We start from the raw sequence: 20004 nt of genomic DNA, 5'->3' as shown, positions 1-20004 counted from the left end.
AAGGAGATAAATCCTCATCATGGATGAACTTCCTTTATAGGAAAAATATTCATTCAAATGATAGTACACTATCCCTTCTTTGATCTCAACTGGGTCTCTGTCTGAACTGACGTGCATGAGTTATTCATGAGAGAATATTCAGTTATCTGAAGAACAAAAGTTATATGCAAGCATGCATTAACTAACTGAACTTAATTTAAACAAACTGTTTAAATCAATTATAACGGGACTTGAATCAGTTAACTGAGCCAACTAATTACTACTCAAATTAGAACTCATCCTTATCTCTTTAACTGATGGATAAATTCCTCAATTAATAGAGAAACTATTGCATGTCCCCACATAGACTTCATGTTTGATTTTTCACAACTAATTAACTCATGGTGAATTAATTAATTTATTTTCAAACAACTGTTAAGTTCAAATTCGAATTTTACTTCCTATTTTTAGTCCAGGGACTGACTAAAATAGGAATCCATCTTGAACTGCTAAAAATAGAATGCTATTTTTAGCACTTTCATTTTTCATTCCGTATTGCTCAATCCAGCACTGGTACCCAAACTGCTATTTATAGCAGTGCCATTTTTAGCACTTCTATTTTTAGCATTTCTTGTTGTCATTTTCAACATAAAATGATAGCAAAAAGTCTCAATGAAAAATGGGTTTGTTACCCACCACTAGTGGGTGACCCCTATTGAAGAAAATTTATCCTATATTTGTTTCAACCCGTAGCCAGCATCCCCTTGCAACCACGCGATAGCTCGATGTACCACCATTCTCCACCACTTGAGCCAGCCATTATTTGCCCTCGTCGATTTTTTATGATCGTATGTTTGAAAGCGGGCCTTCCAACCCTGAAGGTATGACTTTTTGTTATGTAATAGGGTGTTTATGTTTGCTTTTATCGGGCACATTTGGACATGGATTAGTGGGGCGATTGGGCGAAAAAAATGGGCTTGGGTTGTACTCTTGTTCCCTTGTCTCAACTTGGTGGTTAACCTTGTTTGGGATCTCCTTTATTAGCTACTAGATTTAGGAATGGCACCACATGGGAAACCCTAATTTTAGTTGTGTGGTCCCACTTCTCGACACCATATATCTCACTCCCCTCCGCACATTATAGCTCCTTTTTCAGACTTTTCTCATTCGGGCCCACATTTTTCCATTGGGTCCACAAGGTGTTAGTCTTCCCCTCCCCTTGTCAACACTTTGGGTCGGACCTAGAATGATGCCTCGGAGGTTGGTGCAGTTAAAAAGAAAGTTAAAAACATAAGTTGGCCACTTACAATAGGAAATGTACCACAAATGCAAAATATGGTCAGGATATAAGAATTTACTGCATGGGCAAAAGTCAAACATGAGTTCTACCCCTTATCATTACGGCCATCACCGTGGTTCATAGGGCCCTTATGTGTGCCCCCTGCATCATTAAGGAACCCATGATTTTCCCACCCTTGGTGGGAAATGAATTTCCCAACCTTTAGGGGGTAACCACTACTTTATCACACACATCATGCTCTCATCCCCTAGAGCTCCGAGCAGTTAAAAGAAGTAAAAATCAATAAAAGGCGAAAGACATATGAATAAGGGTGTAAAAACAAAGGTCTGGGTAACTCATGTACCACAATATCTCCCTCCTACATCCATATACCCAATATTTGGGCTTCCCTTGTTATGGATACCCTTGTGCCATGTCATATGGCTTGGAGCCTTCCTTGTTGCCCCACTTTGTTCCACCATCATTTGACATGACACCTACGACTTGACGAATGTACCATGAACCTATTACTCCCTTGGAAGATGAAACCACCTAATAGGGTCCTTTATTAACCTCTCTTGTTGAGCAAGGAAACACATGTATTCTCTAAATCCCATTTGGAAGGGCATGCCACTATGAAGTGTCCACCTTTGACCCTAGTTAGCAAGCTTATTTACTCAATTACATTAATGGATTGTTGTACTAGAAGGTGAGGAGATGCATTGGATTATACAGGATTTCAAGTGGGTCTCATTTTGGAATTGGTCTCCCTATATAGGGTCTAAGCCCTCCATAGGGCCATAATGGCACTTGTAGAGTGAGCGTTGAGAGCATGTTGTAGTATTCAACAACCCCCCATTTATTTTTATTTTTGTTATTAATAAATAATGGGGACACTTCTTTTATTTTAATAAAACTCTTTAATTTTTAATAAAAATAGGACATTTTTAAGTTTGTTGTAAAATCTCTTAGGCTTGAAAGTTTCCCTCATCAAAACTCATTTATCGGAGGCTCAACCCTTATAATGTTATGGTAAATCAAAATCAATAGGCCCTCTTTTCACAAAATTGATGCATTATCGGAAGGTTTTTATCGGACTCTTATTATTTCTTTTTAAGAAATATACGATAAAATCATTCCCTGTTATGAAACTAGCTCACAAAAAGATAGAAAAGATAGATCAACACCTTAGAATTCAGCCTCTTCAAGGGGGCAACCTCCTTTACATTACACAAATGAATGATTCTTTGATGATTCAAATGACAAAACCTCTTTTCTATATATAGGAGTCTAAGGAGTCACAATATAACCCAGCCAACCTAACAATAATAATATAAAGGCACAAAAATAACAATAGAGGGATTCTATGGGGCACAGTAATAACAATATGGGGACAATAGGGGCACAACAATATTAATAAGAGATATAACTACAATAGTAATGGGGTAATCACTAGTATTATAGGGACCTAACATGCCTCTCTCTTTCAAAAAAGTGTTGTCCTCAATGCTTGAGTAATTCTAGATGCTTTTGTATAAAATTCTCATCCTCCCATGTGGAATCTTCAGTAGATAAGTTCTTTCACTTGATGAGATACTCCGAAATTGATCGATTTCATAGCTATCGAGTTCTTGTTTCTGTGACTATTTCCGGTTCCAATATAATTTTTCCTTCCTTGTCAAGTTCTGGCAATATTGTTTGAACTAGGAGCTTGTCGCATATAACCTTCTTTAAACATGAAACGTGGAAAACCAGGTGCACTCGAGAAGCTGCAGGAAGCTCCAATTTGTATGCCATAGTACCAATATTTTGCAACAACTTGTATGGACCGTGATACTTTGGTGATAATTTATTATCCTTCTTAGCTTGCTCGAGGTACATTTGTTTATATGGTTGTAGCCGTAGGAATACCCAATCACCTACATGAAAACTTCTTTCGCTGCGATGTTGATTTGCTTGTTGTTCCATTCTATTCTGCACCAACACGAGGTTATCCTTTAAGAGTTGGAGGACTTGTTGTTGATGCTCGATGTGATGTTCCACTACTTGAACCTTAGAATTTTCTCTTAAATATGATGTGATGGATAATGGCTGATATCCATAAAGTGCCATAAATGGGGTCATTTTTGTTGCTGTATGGAAGGAAGTGTTATACCACCATTCAGCCAGAGGCAACCATTTAACCCATTGTGTTTGTTTATCAGATACAAAGCAATGAAGATATCCTTCCAAACATTTGTTTACTATCTTAGTTTGTCCATCAGATTGAGGATGATAAAATGAGTTATGAGCTAACTGAGTACCAAGACAAGAAAATAATTCTGTCCAAAAATTTCCAATGAAAATGGGATCTCTGTCACTTACAATAATCTTTGGGTTTCCATGTAGCTTTTGAATTGTTTCCATAAATGCAGTAGAAACTGTACTGGCTTTAAATGGATGTGATAATGCACAAAAGTGTGCATACTTGGTAAGTCTGTCAACTACCACCATGATGACACTCTTTCCCTCAGACTTGGGTAAACCTGTGATAAAATCCATTGAAACCTGCTCCCAAGATTGGCTTGGAATGGATAAAGGTTGTAATAGACTCGAGGTATTAATTGTTTCAACTTTATTTTGTTGGCAAACCAAACATTCTGCCACAAACTTTTGAATATCTGATTTAAGGCCATCCCAAAAAAAATTCTTCTTAACCCTGTGGTAAGTTTTTAAAAATCTTGAGTGCCCTCCTAAGGGAGAAGTGTGCAATTCCATAAGAATATTTTGTTTGAGTTGGGAATTCTTACAGAGGTATAAGCGATCTTTGTACCATAACGAATCATTTCGCCAACTAAATGTATCAGATGTACTGGAATCTTGTTGTAACTTTTAAATAAGTGCCCACACTTCTTCATCATTCTTCCATTCCTGCCTTGCTTCATTTATCCAATCTGGTTAGATAATAGAAATGGCGCACAACAATGCTTCCACATCCTCATCCTTTCTTGAGAGTGTATTTGCCACCACATTTTGCTTCCCTTTTTTGTAGATGATTTCAAAGTCATAACCCAACATCTTTGTGACCCACTTTTGTTGCTCTTCAGAGGATAATCTTTCTTCTAAAAAGTATTTAAGGCTATCATGATCCGTTTCTACCTTGAAGTGTCTTCCCATTAAGTAGGGTCACCATTTCTTAAGTGCATGTAGTATTGTCAACATTTCCTTCTCATAAATGGCTTTGTGTAAAAACTTTCCCTTGATTGGACGACTTTCAAAAGCAATGGGTCTTTCATCTTGCATTAAAATAGCACCAATTCCATTTCCTGAAGCATCACATTCCACAATAAAGGTTTTTTTGAAGTCCGGTGTAGCTAAGGTCGGTGCTTGGCACATTGCCTCTTTAAGATGTTCGAAGGCCTTTGTTGCTTCTGGAGTCCATGAAAATGCATCTTTCTTCAATAATGTTGTTAGAGGTGCTGCTATTCTCCCATAATTTTTAACAAACTTGTGATAATACCTTATCAACTCGAGAAATCCTCGCAGATGCTTTATGGATGTGGGGATTTTCCATTCCTTAATGGCTTTAATTTTGCTAGGGTCTAATTTAACTCCTTCATGAGATACAATATGACCCAGATATTCCACCTCTTGTACTCCAAAGAAACATTTGGATCTTTTTGCATATAATTGTTTATCCTCCAATAGTTGTAGCACCTTGTCAACATGTTCAACATGATCCTTCCAAGACTTGTTGTAGATCAGTATATCATCAAAAAATACTAACACAAATTTACTAAGGAAGGGTTTGAAAATGGAATTCATCAAACCTTGAAATGTAGAAGGTGCATTGGTAAGGCCAAAAGGCATGACCAAAAATTCATAATGACCCTCATGAGTTCTAAATGTTGTTTTCGGAATGTCTTCAGTCTTCATTCTGATTTGATGATATCATGAACGAAGATCCAACTTGGTGAAATAAATTGATCCATGCAATTCATCAATGACAGGAATGGGAAACTTATCTTTAATAGTGAGCTTGTTGAACTCCCTATAATCTGGACACATGCGCCATGATCCATCCTTCTTGTGCACCAATACTACTGGAGCAGAGAAAGAACTTTGACTAGGTTTAATTATACCAGCCTCTAGCATTTTTGCAACCATATGTTCAATTTCACTCTTTTGGGCATAGGGATATCTGTACAGTTTGATGTTTGGAGGAACACTTCCTGGAATAAGATGAATAGCATGATCATGATCACGAATAGGTGGGAGACCTTTGGGAGTCTCAAATACCTTGGAATGATTGTCCAAGACTTTTTAGAGATCTAAAGAAATAGATGATTTCGATGTGGAAACATCTAGCGAACATAATTGTGCAATTACACCTCTTTGTTCCTTTTTTACAAGCTTTGTCATACCATTAGAGCTGATTATCTTTCCTTGTTTCCCTGCAATACCCCTTAATTCAACTTCCTTTCCTTCCACAGAAAATTTCATGAAAATTAAAAGCTATTGTACCCAAGGATTGTAGCCATTTGACTCCTAATACAACATCAGCACCTTCCATTGGAATGGAAAGCATTGGGCTAGTCAATACATATTCTCCCATGGATAGCTTGACATTATGGCACTTTCCAGAACAATTTATTGTTCCTCCATTTGCAACCATCACTTGACACTCTGGTGCTGGATATAGGAAGTAATTCTTTTGCTACCTTACAATGAATAAGATTGTGGGTACTTCCTGAATCAATCAACACTATTACCTTTCTCTTTTTTATTTTTCTTTCTATCTTGATGGTTTGAGTGGTAATTCCCGCCAATGCATTACAAGATATCGTCGGATTCATTTCTTCTTTATCTAGGCTTTGTTCCTGAAGTATATCCTCTTCTTTTGACCTTTCTTTCTCCTTTTCTTCTTCCTTTTCACAATCTATGTAGAATAATTTCTTCTCAGCACACTTATGACCTTTAGTGTATTTGCTATCACAATTGTAACAAAGCCCTTTTGCTCTTTTTTCTTCCAATTTTTGTGGTGTCAACCTTATAGGTTGTGGAAGACTAGGGCCAACAACACTTCCATCTTTATAGTTGTGAGTGGTATGCTTCCTGGTTTCCATAATTTTTCTTTCCATTTTTCTTGCTAACCTGAATGTCTTCTCTAATGAATCAGGTTCCTAAAGGAAAACATCATGTTGGATATTATCCTTTAAAGTCCCTATGAACACATCAATCCTATGCTCTTCTGGAATATTTTTTACCCTTATGTTCAATTTTTGGAACTCTTCAATGTGCTCCATTATTGAACCCTTTTGTTTGAGACTTATCAATTGGCTAAAAAAAGTGTTGCTTTTTGTATCCTCATAATGTGCTGTCAATTGTTCTATAAAAATTGCCCAAGTGATAATTTGTTTACGAGAGCAAAGCCATTGATACCATACAAACTGATTTGGTTCCAAATATAAAGTTGCAATACATAGATTTTGTGTGTTTTGTACATTATTGAGATCGAAAAATTGCTCCATCTGTAATATCCATGTTGCGAGATCCTTGCCATCAAACTTCATCATATCGATTTTTGGAATATGGTGGGTCTTCGAACCAACATTAGAGTCTATGAAATCATGATTAACATTTCTTTTGTTTGCATCATGAGTTTCCTTTAACACCCTTTCACCATTTGTAAGTATTTATTGTAGAAAATTTGTCAAATTTGTCTTCAAATCGGCCATGTCTGTCTTCAAGTCTGCCATGTCTCTCTTCAAATCTGTCTTCAAATCTATCTTCAAATCATCCATCTTAGCTTCCACGCCATTCATCTTAGCTTCCACGCCCTTATCTTAGATTCCACACCATTTATCTTAGCTTCTATTAGCTTTTGTGAGAGTGACATTTGTTGCATTTGGTCTTGTAATTTTGATATATCATGTAGCATTTCTTTCTCGTCTTCATGAGTCATGCTAGAGCTTTCAGGTTGCTTACTAGGTGTTTGCATTTTCTTTCTTCAGGGCATCAGTTACCGATAATAATGCTCTACTATGCCCTTTGAATTCCTTCAAAATAATTTTTCAAACCAAGCTTAAGCAAAAATTTTAAAAAATCTAAACACAATTTTTCACTTTGTAGGAGCTCGATATTGCCTCTGATGTATCTTTGTAATTTCGGATCATCCAGTTCTGAAATTGTGACCTACATTAGCCCACTGTTTCCTCTTTCTAATGCCACTAGTCTGATCCAAATTGGATTCTCCAAGGAAGAGTTATGCCAAATCTCCCACAGTGACCTGATTATAGACTAGTTCAATAGAGTGAACTTGTATGACATGCCACGTGTCCATGTTTCGACCTTTGGCTCTGAAAAATATATACAAGAAACTACAGTCCATTCTCTTTCTTTACCTTCTTATGAAACTTCAATCAGATGCTCAGAGAGAAAGTTAGGATGATTTTCCCCAGGTCACTTGTTTGGAATGTAATTCAGGAGTCTGCAAAAAGACCAACTTCCTCAAATCATATCTCCATAAATGAAGCGTGAAAAGCTCTGAAATTCGGAACCAAGGTTCAATGCGATTTCGTCTCAAATGGGTTTTTTTTTCGCTTCTGAAACATCGCAGAAAAAAAAGTTATAGTGAAAATTCCACGATGACCTATTTGGAGCAACAAAACCCTAGAATCCAGAGCTCTGATACCAAATGTTATGAAACCAGCTCACAAAAAGATAGAAAAGATAGATCAATGCCTTAGAATTCAGCCTCTTCGAGAGAGGCAACCTCCTTTCTATATATAGGAGTCTAAGGAGTCACAATATAACCCAGCTGACCTAACAATAATAACATAAAGGCATAAAAATAACAATAGAGGGATTCTATGGGGCACAGTAATAACAATATGGGGACAATAGGGGCACAACAATATTAATAAGGGATATAACTACAATAGTAATGGACTAATCACTAGTATTATAGGGACCTAACATTCCCCGATAAAACTTTCCTGACAATTAGTTTATTCATTAAAATGATTTTTTACTAAAAGGTTAACATAAGTCACGCGCCCCTTTTTAAATGAATATTATAAGAGTCGTCAGCCCCACAGTTACCACTTGGCATATCTGCGCTTCGCAATATCATAACTTCCTAAGTGTGCCACTTACGATACTTAGCACCTTAGATATCTACGAACTCTGATACCTTCTGTTAGTGCCTAAATCTACCTCACGCTGAGAAAGGTAGGATCGAGGGTAACATCATACCACGCTTAACCTGGTAGCTAGCCCTACCAGGTTGGGAGAGGGCTCTCTCCTCGTCAATCTCAGCAAAATATGATCAATGAAGGCTTGCGATGACTGATGTGAATACTGATCTTAGGCTAGGTATGTGTGCAAAAGAGCTTGATTGAATATAATGATGTTTTGTTGGCTCAAATGGAAAGGAAGATTTGGGTCTGGGAAATAAGGCTCAGTTTTGTAGAGATCACTATGGGGCAAGGTAGGCAGCTAATTTGGCACTTCAAATTGAATGAAATGGAGAGATTTAGATAGGTGAGGAGTTGAAGAGGGCAAGAAAACCTCAGGGATCCTCTTCAAACAGCTGAAAACATCAATAACTAAACAAACCCTAGGTAGAGCATTGCAATTTCATTGGATTCTACCTTTATCCTTGTTTGTTTTAGTTAAAAAGAAGCACGAGAGATAATGGCATACATAAACACATATAAAATTACAATTTACAGGGGGAAACACAATACCAAAGCAAGATGCCACATGAATCCCATAAAGTGCTGCAAACCCTGGTCTATTCCTTAGCCAAAACTGCTGAGATGAGTATACAATGAAGCTCCAAGATTTTCCAAAAGTTCAACTATGCTAATGACTGAAAAATCGCAAGATATAGGCAAACAATAACTCATCCTAGCCTCTAGGGGTCGAGCTCATAAGTTTAGGATCTGTTCCAACTAATTCTAAACTGAGAACTAAAAATTAGGCAATGGAACAACTTGCCTCTAAAAACTAGGGAACTGATTCATTCAGTTGCAAGCTACTTTTTGATAGATGAATCTACCTCCATGAGTGAAAATTTGACATAACTACATCAAGATCCATTAATTTACATTAAATTACATCATAAGTTTGACATTAAGAATGAAAAAAGTCAAACTGTTTAAAACTTAGGCGAAAAACAGAGTATTCTTGGTCAAACTGAGCAAAATTTCCCCAATGCGCCGCGTTGATTTCCCTATGTGTAGTGCCTGTTTGCAGCCACTTTTAGAGGCCTACTCGGTGTCCAAATCTTCTCCAAGTGTGCTTGTTGGAAAGTTCTACCTGTCTACTTTCTAAAACAAGTGGAATTTTTGAATTTGGCCTCCATTTGCCCCTCCAAAACTGAGTTTTCCCAACACTGCTTCCTGTGTGTCCAAATAGAGGCAGAAAGGTCATTTTTGGGTGTTTTTGACCCTTTTGGGGGCTCAAAACTTGTCAAAATTTCTTGGCCATTGGTGAGCATGCATATTTCTTCATGAAAAATCCAAAAATGCTGAGTTTTCCTCATTTGGAGGCCTCCATCAAAAGCGAGCGCCAGGTGGCGCGGCGCATTGGGCAGAAAAACCTGTGTTTTGGCCCAAAAATTTCAAAAATGCAAAAAGTGTCCCAAATTTTTTGAAATTTGGGCTGAGTGTTCTCCATCAAGTGCTGTGTTGGGCCAAGGAAGCCTCAGCCAATATCTGAAGTCTATCTTGCTCCTTTCGCCTCCTCGATGCCCTCTTCAACTTTGCTTTCAAGCTTCTGATTCTTGCCTTGTAACTTTTATTTCTCGCCATGTAATGATAGGCCATATGCCTCAACATTGTTTTCTCCCTGTTGGCCTTCTCTAACAACTTTTCCAAGTGGATATTAGCTCTCTCAAGCCAAGACTCATGATCAGCATTGATTTCTTGTTCAAGTGATGTGAGCTTCACCTTCCTCCTTTTGGCAGCTTGGCGGTTTTCTCGTATGTTTTGCAACTCCATAATGGTTTGCTGATCCTGTAGCTACTTGTTTCTTTGCTCCAAGTACTTTATTATCCACTTATCTCTTTCTAAGTTGAGGGACAAAGCATTGATGTCCGCCTGTTGCTCTTGGATGACCTCCTTGAGCTTTGAGCTTTGTGGGCCCAAATCAGTGTCATCATCCTGAATGAGAATGAAATCGGTCTCCTGCTCACTTGAAGGCCCCTCATCATGTAATGGCCTCTTGCCCTTGTCCTAAACCTATTGTGCTGATGAAGGAAGCAAGACCCCTTCCACCCCGGGTGGAGATAATACTCGCTTTGCTACTGCAAACAACCCTCTAGTGCCCTTTTGATAGGTGACAAACACCGGCACACTAGCGGTTTGTGTCTCATGACCCTCCTACTGATGTGAAGGTCCACCTGTCTCATGAAAAGCTTCTGGAGGTACCTGAGGAGCCGTGAAGAACTCATGAGAAATGAAATCCTCCCATGAAATGTCCTGCAAACCAAGCTGATGCATGACCACAATTTTGATGAGTGCAAAATGATATATACTGTTATACTACTGCTGAGGAGTTTTCTTTTGCACTAGGGTGGTCATCTTCTCAATATTTTTGCACATGAAGTAGGGGAGATTCATCATTCTCACCCTAGTAAAGTGCATCAACAATCTAATATGATAGGCATACAGGCAAGAAAACCGGCCCTCACAACTAAAATACTTAATTATGACTTTCATCAAGGGAGCATATGAGTCTTTCAGATACTGGAAAGGAAAAAATCTGCTGAGATGTCTCAAATAATCGGGCTTGATGTATGGTTCATAATGTTCCCTGTCAATTTGCTGCCTTTTATTCCAATGCTCTCCGACATTAGGAATGTTGGTTGCTAGAGAAATAGATCCTGTTGTCAAGGTGAATGTCACACAAGCTAGAGTGGCTTGGCCATTATGTAGATGAAGCACAAACAACCTGGCCAACTCATGATGGTACTGGACTCTAGCAACCATCTCACAGAACTGATAACAGGATGGTGTTGGAAGCACGTGATAGCATGAGAGCAGGCCTGCAGCTCGGCAAGTGAAGTAGGCTCCTCTCATATATGTTTGCCACCCTTGTGAGGTCTCCTTGGTGCATGCATTTCTGTAGGAGAGTCACTGTGTGTCTCTTCATCTCGGTCATATGAAGGATCAGATTCCATGTTTGCTAATGTGTGAGTTTTCTTGATGAGTATGAAGAGATTTATGGTGTTTTTAGTTTTCTGCCACCAAGGGTAAGAATGTATGAGGGACTGTGGAGGGAGAGGGTATGAGGGGTTTGGGGAATATTATGACAAGTTTTTTGGGAAATAAGGGGTTTAGGGAATAGTATGTAAGCTTAGGGGAAAAAATTAGGGTTTGGGGATGTTGTAGTTAGCATTTGGGAAAATGGAAATTGGGGATAGGGGTGAATGATTTTAGGAATATAGGAATTAGGGAATGAGTGGATGAAACTGAAAAATAAACGGAGGAGTCAAAGAGTAAGGGAGTGATGAAATAGACTTTGTAGCAAAAACATAAATACAAACCCCAGGCAATTGTTTTTGAGTAAAATTGAAAAGAGGTAGGGTTTGATATTTTACACACTAAACCACCATAAATTATAAGAAAAACTCTTTCACTAGCAAGGGAAGAACTCTAGACTCACTTGCACACCATAGGATTGAGCAATTTTGGAAATTTGAGGGAGTTTATGGTGAAATCGAGCTTGCAGCTCTATGCGCCACACCACAAACCCAACACATCGCACCCTTTATATGCACCGCACCAGTGTATTTTTTACATTGTGGAGGGCGGCCCAATGCACCGCGCCTCTCACCCAATGTGCCGTGCCCACGAACTTGCACAGTTTTGCTGCAATTTTGCTCCCTTTGTTCAACACGGCCTTCTCTTGCTCAATCTTTCTTCTTTGAATGCAAATGAGCTTTTTGAATCATGAAAAATGATTTATATACAAGAGCTTTTGATTTTTCATTCATAAAACCCACTTTTGTAATGTTTGCATTGTGACTTACTTTTTCAACTCTGTTTTTTGGGCAGTTTACTTTATTTGTGCCTTTGATGAACTGAATGACTTGATTTTTTGTTTGCCTTGCAGGGGATGGAGTAGCTGAAGCTTGGCAAGGTGACCAGGGTTGCCACTGAAGTTTTTTACATATGAGAGAACTGAAATTACACCAATTTATACAATAAAAACCTAAAATACTCTGTTTTTCCTCAAAATAGGGTTTTGAGGAAAAATACATTTCTGAGCAAGTGATTATGAAATTGGTACTGGAACTTTGTTCAACCTCCTCATGCGCCTGTTGATCGTTATTTGACATTTTGAAGAGATTTTTGATGAAACCCTAGACCTAATGAAACTGAAACCCTAGAAATGACTCTTGCAAATTTAAAGACAAAAAGTGACTGCAGATGATCTTGATGAATGGAAATGGGCCAGTAGGTAAAGGACATGAGGGAAAATGTACAACAAGCCACTACCGTCAGATGATCCATGCTCCTAATGGAATGCAGCTGACTGAGCGAGACACCTAATATGCAATGCAACAAGAGAATTTGATCTCTAACGAAGGGATGAAGATACCGACACTAACATTGGCTCCAATGGGGATGGTAGCTCCTTGGAGGTGCCAAGAACTACAGATCTCTGGGAAAGTAGGTAGTTCCTTCGTCCATTGGGCTATGGAGTCAATAAATTCGATAAACCAAAACCAGACTCTTGACTCAATTTCAAGACTAAAATCTGACTCAAAACTGACTCAATTTCAAGACTGAAATTGACCGAAAGACCTGACTCAAACAAACCAAACCAAAACTGAAATCAAACCTAAGTTTTATAGCCTTCACCTCGGGCCCAAAACTGAATGAATGACGACAGTACACACTGACTTTGCAACTATCTTGAAATTGACTAAAACAAAAAATGACTCAAGACTTACTAAACTGAAATAAGTACTTACAAAGCTTTTTAATGGCAATAGACCATCAAGATTTGAGGGCTTCAAATCATGATGACAACCACCTGCCTACTGATAAAATATGTACAATCATTTAAAGTGGGCCTTCCAATGTAACCAATCCAACAGATGGCTACTCACTGAAATTCTGCTCTCACTTTCGCCGAGCGGGTAGAGCGATGTACATGTAGGAAACTCACAATAACAACTGAAACCAAGGCTTGCGCTAATGAACTAGGAAACATTCATCTTCTCTAATGCTTGCAAAAGAATGCCGAAGGGATCTTGAAAATCCTGAAGCACTAGCTTGTCTTAAGATCCAGTAACAAAAATACAAGTACTCCCTTCATTCTGATCTGAAAGAACAACTGGTTGCTTAGTGATAGGAAGGCACAGAGAGGTATAAGCTTCTGCCATCTAAGTGTTAGTTGTAAATTCCTTGACCATGAGAAACTCTGACTCGAATTCTGGCACACTGTGTCTCTCAGGCTCACATTCCTCAATTTCATGGTCTAGGTCATTCTTAAACATAAAACAATCTTCAAGATTATCAAACATGACAACCTTATCATCTTCATGAAATGAAATATTATCTGTTTGCTGATCTATAAATATAATTTCAAGACTGTCATCATTTTCGAAAGAGGAAGAAGTTTCACCAACACCTTCTCGACCATGTGCACACTACAGACATGCATTAGCTTGGGCTGTAACTTGACCTTTCAGAAATTGATCTATCTCATCTTCAGATAGAGGAGATAATACTTTTTGTTTTCGTTTGCTCAAGCGATCATTATCTTCTTGAAATAACATTTCAAAACATGAAAAACTTGACTGACAGTCCTCAATTCCCTGATCTTTTGAATTTTGAAAACATTGTAGATCATCTTCATATGACATGGCAATCAAATTATCATTTACCATTGAGTTATTGAAAGAAGATTTTTCACTTACTTGAACAAAGAGCTCATCTTGTTTTTCATAAAATGACTGGATTACCTCCTCATGAAGGCTTTGTTCTAATGAAATGAGAACACTTGGATCAATAACTTTGTCTTTTTCATTCATCTCAACAGTAGAGCTCTCCTTCACGGGATTTAGAACAAGGTAGTCTTCATCGTCACGATCTGAATCTAGATCTGAAATAGCCAACCTGATTTTATCACAATCTGAGATTGAAACTTGACTTTCCTGCATACTGTTTTCTTCTATGGACAGATCTGAAATAAAACCTTCTCTTTCATCATTTTCCATTGTACTAAGATCTTGATCCTGCTGCAAATTTTCCTGAGCATCTTGATAAGTATCCTTTTTATGCTGCTGAAATGGATTTTCATACAGGGCTTCCATAATCTCATCATCCATGAAATCATCATCTTCATACACTTTCTCAAGACTTTCTATAAAACTATAAACATGTTTGCAACAGTTCTGAACTAAATTTAATGATGGATAAGATTCTTTATACCTTGCAAAGAACATGGCATGAAAATCCTTTAAACAGTAAATACAAGCAGGCGAAAAACTTTCATACCAAGATCGGGCTTCACCTTCCAGAGTGGCCGTGAATATCTTCATCAAGCAATCTTTAGGAATATCAACCTTCAACTTGCAAATATGTATGTGAAATCTAACCAAATGTAAAGCAGCATCATTCCTATCATCATCTTTAAACATAGGAAAATTCCTTTGCCAATTTACCTTCGGAATTTTATTTGGAAAACCTGGAATGTGATCTCGGCTCATGGGAGCATACCTTCGATCCAACGAAACCATTTTGATAACAATGAATTCACCAAGAAATTCTTCAGGCTACTGTTTTTTGAAGAGTAGAGTCACCATAAAAAGTCTGAACCTTGGAATTTTCGACACTGAAGTCGCCAGGTGAATGATTTCAACCTTGCAGTGTCTGATCGTTGTCCACCATCAACAATCAGATCTGAACTTGATTACATTTTACTGACGAAACCAGATGTTCAGTTCATAAACTAGACTAGAGATTGACTGAAGTAGCATTCATCTACTTTTGCTAATGCAAAGCAAGAGCGTTTCGAAGGCTACCTGGGTAACTTCAGGCTCCGTCTGTGGTTTATAAAGCAAACAACAAGCTTTTTTCCCCATTATGGTTGCCACTATGTTAGTGCCTAAATCTACCTCAGGCTGAGAAAGGTAGGATCTAGGGTAACATCATACCACGCTTAACCTAGTAGCTAGCCCTACCAGGTTGGGAGAGGGTTCTCTCCTTGTCAATCTCAACAAAATATGATCAATGAGGGCTTGAGATGATTGATGTGAATATTGATCTTAGGCTAAGCATGTTTGCAAAAGAGTTTGATTGAATATAATGATGTTTTGTTGGCTCAAATGGAAAGGCAGATTTGGGTCTGGGAAATAAGGCTCAGTTTTGCAAAGATCTCTATGGGGCAAGGTAGGCAACTGATTTGGCACTTCAAATTGAATGAAATGGAGAGATTTAGATATGTGAGGAGTTGAAGAGGGCAAAAAAACCTCAGGGATCCTCTTCAAACAACTGAAAACATCAATAACTAAGCAAACCCTAGGTAGAGCACTGCAATTTCATTAGATTCTACCTTTATCCTTGTTTGTTTTAGTTAAGAAGAAGCAAGAAAGATAATGACATACATAAGCACATATAAACTTACAATTTACAGGAAGAAACACAATACCAAAGCAAGATGCCACATGAATCCCATAAAGTGCTGCAAACCCTGGTCTATTCCTTAGCCAAAACTGTTGAGATGAGTATACAATGAAGCTCCAAGCTTTCCCAAAATTCCAACCATGCTAATGACTGAAAAATCACAAGATATAGGCAAACAATAACTCATCCTAACCTCTAGGGGTCGAGCTCATAATTTTAGGATCTGTTCCAACTAATTCTAAACTGAGAACTAAAAATTAGGCAGTGGAACAGCTTGCCTCTAGAAACTAGGGAATTGATTCATTCAGTTGCAAGCTACTTTTTGATAGATGAATCTACCTCCATGAGTGAAAATTTGACATAATTACATCAAGATCCATCAATTTACATTAAATTAAACCATAAGTTTGACATTAAGAAGGAGAAAATTCAAACTGTTTAAAACTTAGGCAAAAAACAGAGTATTCTTGGTCAAACTGAGCAAAATTTCCCCAATGCGCCGCGTTGATTTCCCTATGTGTAGCGCCTATTTGTAGCCACTTTTGGAGGCCTTCCTGGTGTCCAAATATGCTCCAAGTGTGCTTGTTGGAAAGGTATGCCTGTCTACTTTCCAGAACAAGTGGAATTTTTTAATTTTTCCTCCATTTGCCCCTCCAAAATTGAGTTTTCCCAACACTACTTCCTGTGTGTCCAAATAGGGGCAGAAAGGTCATTTTTGGGGTGTTTTTGACCCTTTTGGGGGCTCAAAACTTGTCAAAATTTCTTGGCCATTGGTGAGCATGCATATTTCTTCATGACAAATCCAAAAATGCTAAGTTTTCTCATTTGGAGGCCTCCATCAAAAGCGAGCACAAGGTGGCGCGGCGCATTGGGCAGAAAAACCTGTATTTTGGCCCAAAAATTTCAAAAATGCAAAAAGTGTCCCAAATTTTTTGAAATTTGGGCTGATTGTTCTCCATCAAGTGCTGTGTTGGGCCAAGGAAGCCTCAGCCAATATCTAAATTCTATCTTGCTCCTTTCTCCTCCTCGATGCCCTCTTCAACTTTGCTTTCAAGCTTCTGATTCTTGCCTTGTAACTTTTATTTCTCGCCATGTAATGATAGGCCATATGCCTCAACATTGTTTTCTCCCTGTTGGCCTTCTCTAATAACTTTTCCAAGTGGATATTAGCTCTCTCAAGCCAAGACTCATGATCAACATTGATTTCTTGTTCAAGTGATGTGAGCTTCACCTTCCTCCTTTTGGCAGCTTGGCGGTTTTCTCGTATGTTTTGCAACTCCATAATGGTTTGCTAATCCTCTAGCTGCTTGTTTCTTTGCTCCAGGTACTTTATTATCCACTTAGCTCTTTCTAAGTTGAGGGACAAAGCATTGATGTCCGCCTATTGCTCTTGGATGACCTCCTTGAGCTTTGAGCTTTGTGGGCCCAAATCAGTGTCATCATCCTGAATGAGAATGAAATCGGTCTCCTGCTCACTTGAAGGCCCCTCATCATGTAATGGCCTCTTGCCCTTGTCCTGAACCTGTTGTGCTAATGAAGGAAGCGAGACCCCTTCCACCTCGGGTGGAGATAATACTCGCTTTGCTACTGCAAACAACCCTCTAGTGCCCTTTTGATAGGTGACAAACACCGGCACACTAGCGGTTTGTGTCTCATGACCCTCCTGTTGATGTGAAAGTCCACATGTCTCATGAAAATCTTCTAGAGGTACCGGAGGAGCCGTGAAGAACTCATGAGAAATGAAATCCTCCCATGAAATGTCCTACAAACTAAGCTGATGCATGACCACAATTTTGATGAGTGCGAAATGATATATACTATTATACTACTGCTGAGAAGTTTTCTTTTGCACTAGGGTGGTCATCTTCTCAATATTTCGGCACATGAAGTAGGGGAGATTCATCATTCTCACCTTGATAAAGTGTATCAACAATTTGATATGATAGGAATACAGGCAAGAAAACCGGCCCTCACAACTGAAATACTTAATTATGACTTTCATCAAGGGAGCATATGAGTCTTTCAGATACTGGAAAGGAAAAACTCTACTGAGATGTCTCAAATAACCGGGATTGATGTATGGTTCATAATGTTCCTTGCCAATTTGCTGCTTTTTATTCCACTGCTCTCTGACATTAGGAATGCTAGTTGCTAGAGAAATAGATTTCGGTGTGAAGGTGAATGTCACACCAACAAGAGTGGCTTGGCCATTATGTAGATGAAGCACAAACAACCTGGCCAACTCATGATGGTACTGGACTCTAGCAACCATCTCACAGAACTGATAACAGTATTGGTGTTGGAAGCACGTGATAGCAAGAGTGCAGGCCTGCAGCTCGGCAAGTGAAGTAGGCTCCTCTCATATATGTTTGCCACCCTTGTGAGGTCTCCTTGGTGCATGCATTTCTGTAGGAGAGTCACTATGTGTCTCTTCATCTCTGTCATATGAAGGATCAGATTCCATGTTTGCTAATGTGTGAGTTTTCTTGATGAGTATGAAGAGATTTATGGTGTTTTTAGTTTTCTGCCACCAAGGGTAAGAATGTATGAGGGACTGTGGAGGGAGAGGGTATGAGGGGTTTGGAGAATATTATGACAAGTTTTTTGGTAAATAGCGGGTTTAGGGAATAGTATGTAAGCTTAGGGACAACAATTAGGGTTTGGGGATGTTGTAGTTAGGATTTGGGAAAATGGAAATTGGGGATAGGGGTGAATGATTTTAGGAGTATAGGGATTAGGGAATGAGTGGATGAAACTGAAAAATAAATGGAGTCAAAGAGTAAGGGAGTGATGAAATAGACTTTGTAGCAAAAACATAAATACAAACCCCAGGCAATTGTTTTTGATAAAAATTGCAAAGAGGTAGGGTTTGATATTTTACACACTAAACCACCATAAATTATAAGAAAAACTCTTTCACTAGCAAGGGAAGAACTCTAGACTTACTTGCACACCATAGGATTGAGCAATTTTGGAAATTTGAGGGAGTTTATGGTGAAATAGGGCTTGCAGCTCTATGCGCCACGCCACAAACCCAACGCGTCGCACCCTTTATATGCATCGCGCCAATGTATTTTTTACACTGTGGAGGCGGCCCAATGCACTGCGCCTTCTCTATGCGCCGCACCTCTCACCCAATGCACCGCGCCCACAAACTTGCACAGTTTTGCTGCAATTTTTCTCCCTTTGTTCAACACGGCCTTCTCTTGCTCAATATTTCTTCTTTGAATGCAAATGAGCTTTTTGAATCATGAAAAATGATTTATATACAAGATATTTTGATTTTTCATTCATAAAACCCACTTTTGTAATGTTTGCATTGTGACTTACTTTTTCAACTCTGTTTTTTGGGCAGTTTACTTTATTTGTGCCTTTGATGAACTGAATGACTTGATTTTTTGTTTGCCTTGTAGGGGATGGAGCAGCTGAAGCTTGGCAAGGTGAACAGGGTTGCCACTAAAGTTTTTTACATATGAGAGAACAGAAATTACACCAATTTATACAATAAAAACCTAAAATACTCTGTTTTTCCTCAAAATAGGGTTTTGAGGAAAAATACATTTCTGAGCAAGTGATTATGAAATTGGTACTGGAACTTTATTCAACCTCCTCATGCACCTGCTGATCATTATTTGACATTTTGAAGAGATTTTTGATGAAACCCTAGACCTAATGAAACTGAAACCCTAGAAATGACTCTTGCAAATTTAAAGACAAAAAGTGACTGCAGATGATCTTGATGAATGGAAATGGGCCAGCAGGTAAAGGACATGAGGGAAAATGTACAACAAGCCACTACCGTCAGATGATCCATGCTCCTAATGGAATGCAGCTGACTGAGCGAGACACCTAATATGCAATGCAACAAGAGAATTTGATCTCTGACGGAGGGATGAAGATACTGACACTAACACCTTCATCCTCTGATATCTAACATATCTGATATTCGTCTCATACCACAAGACCTCTGATATTCTCGTCTACAGCTATTATTGAGACTTTCAAATCGGGGGCTTGTTCTTTAAACTTCCAATATGCCACCTCCGATATAGAAATCCCAATATCACTTCCCACCTCTACTTATAGTTGTTACTTCTTCAAATATCCCTTATCAGAAGT

The sequence above is a fragment of the Pinus tabuliformis genome, chromosome J (assembly GCF_031772625.1).
Source record: "Pinus tabuliformis cultivar Carrire ecotype Pingquan chromosome J, CPIR1, whole genome shotgun sequence".
In the NCBI taxonomy this organism is placed as follows: Eukaryota; Viridiplantae; Streptophyta; class Pinopsida; order Pinales; family Pinaceae; genus Pinus; species Pinus tabuliformis.
The sequence above is the reverse complement of the archived record's forward strand: the minus strand, read 5'-3'. Positions refer to the sequence as shown.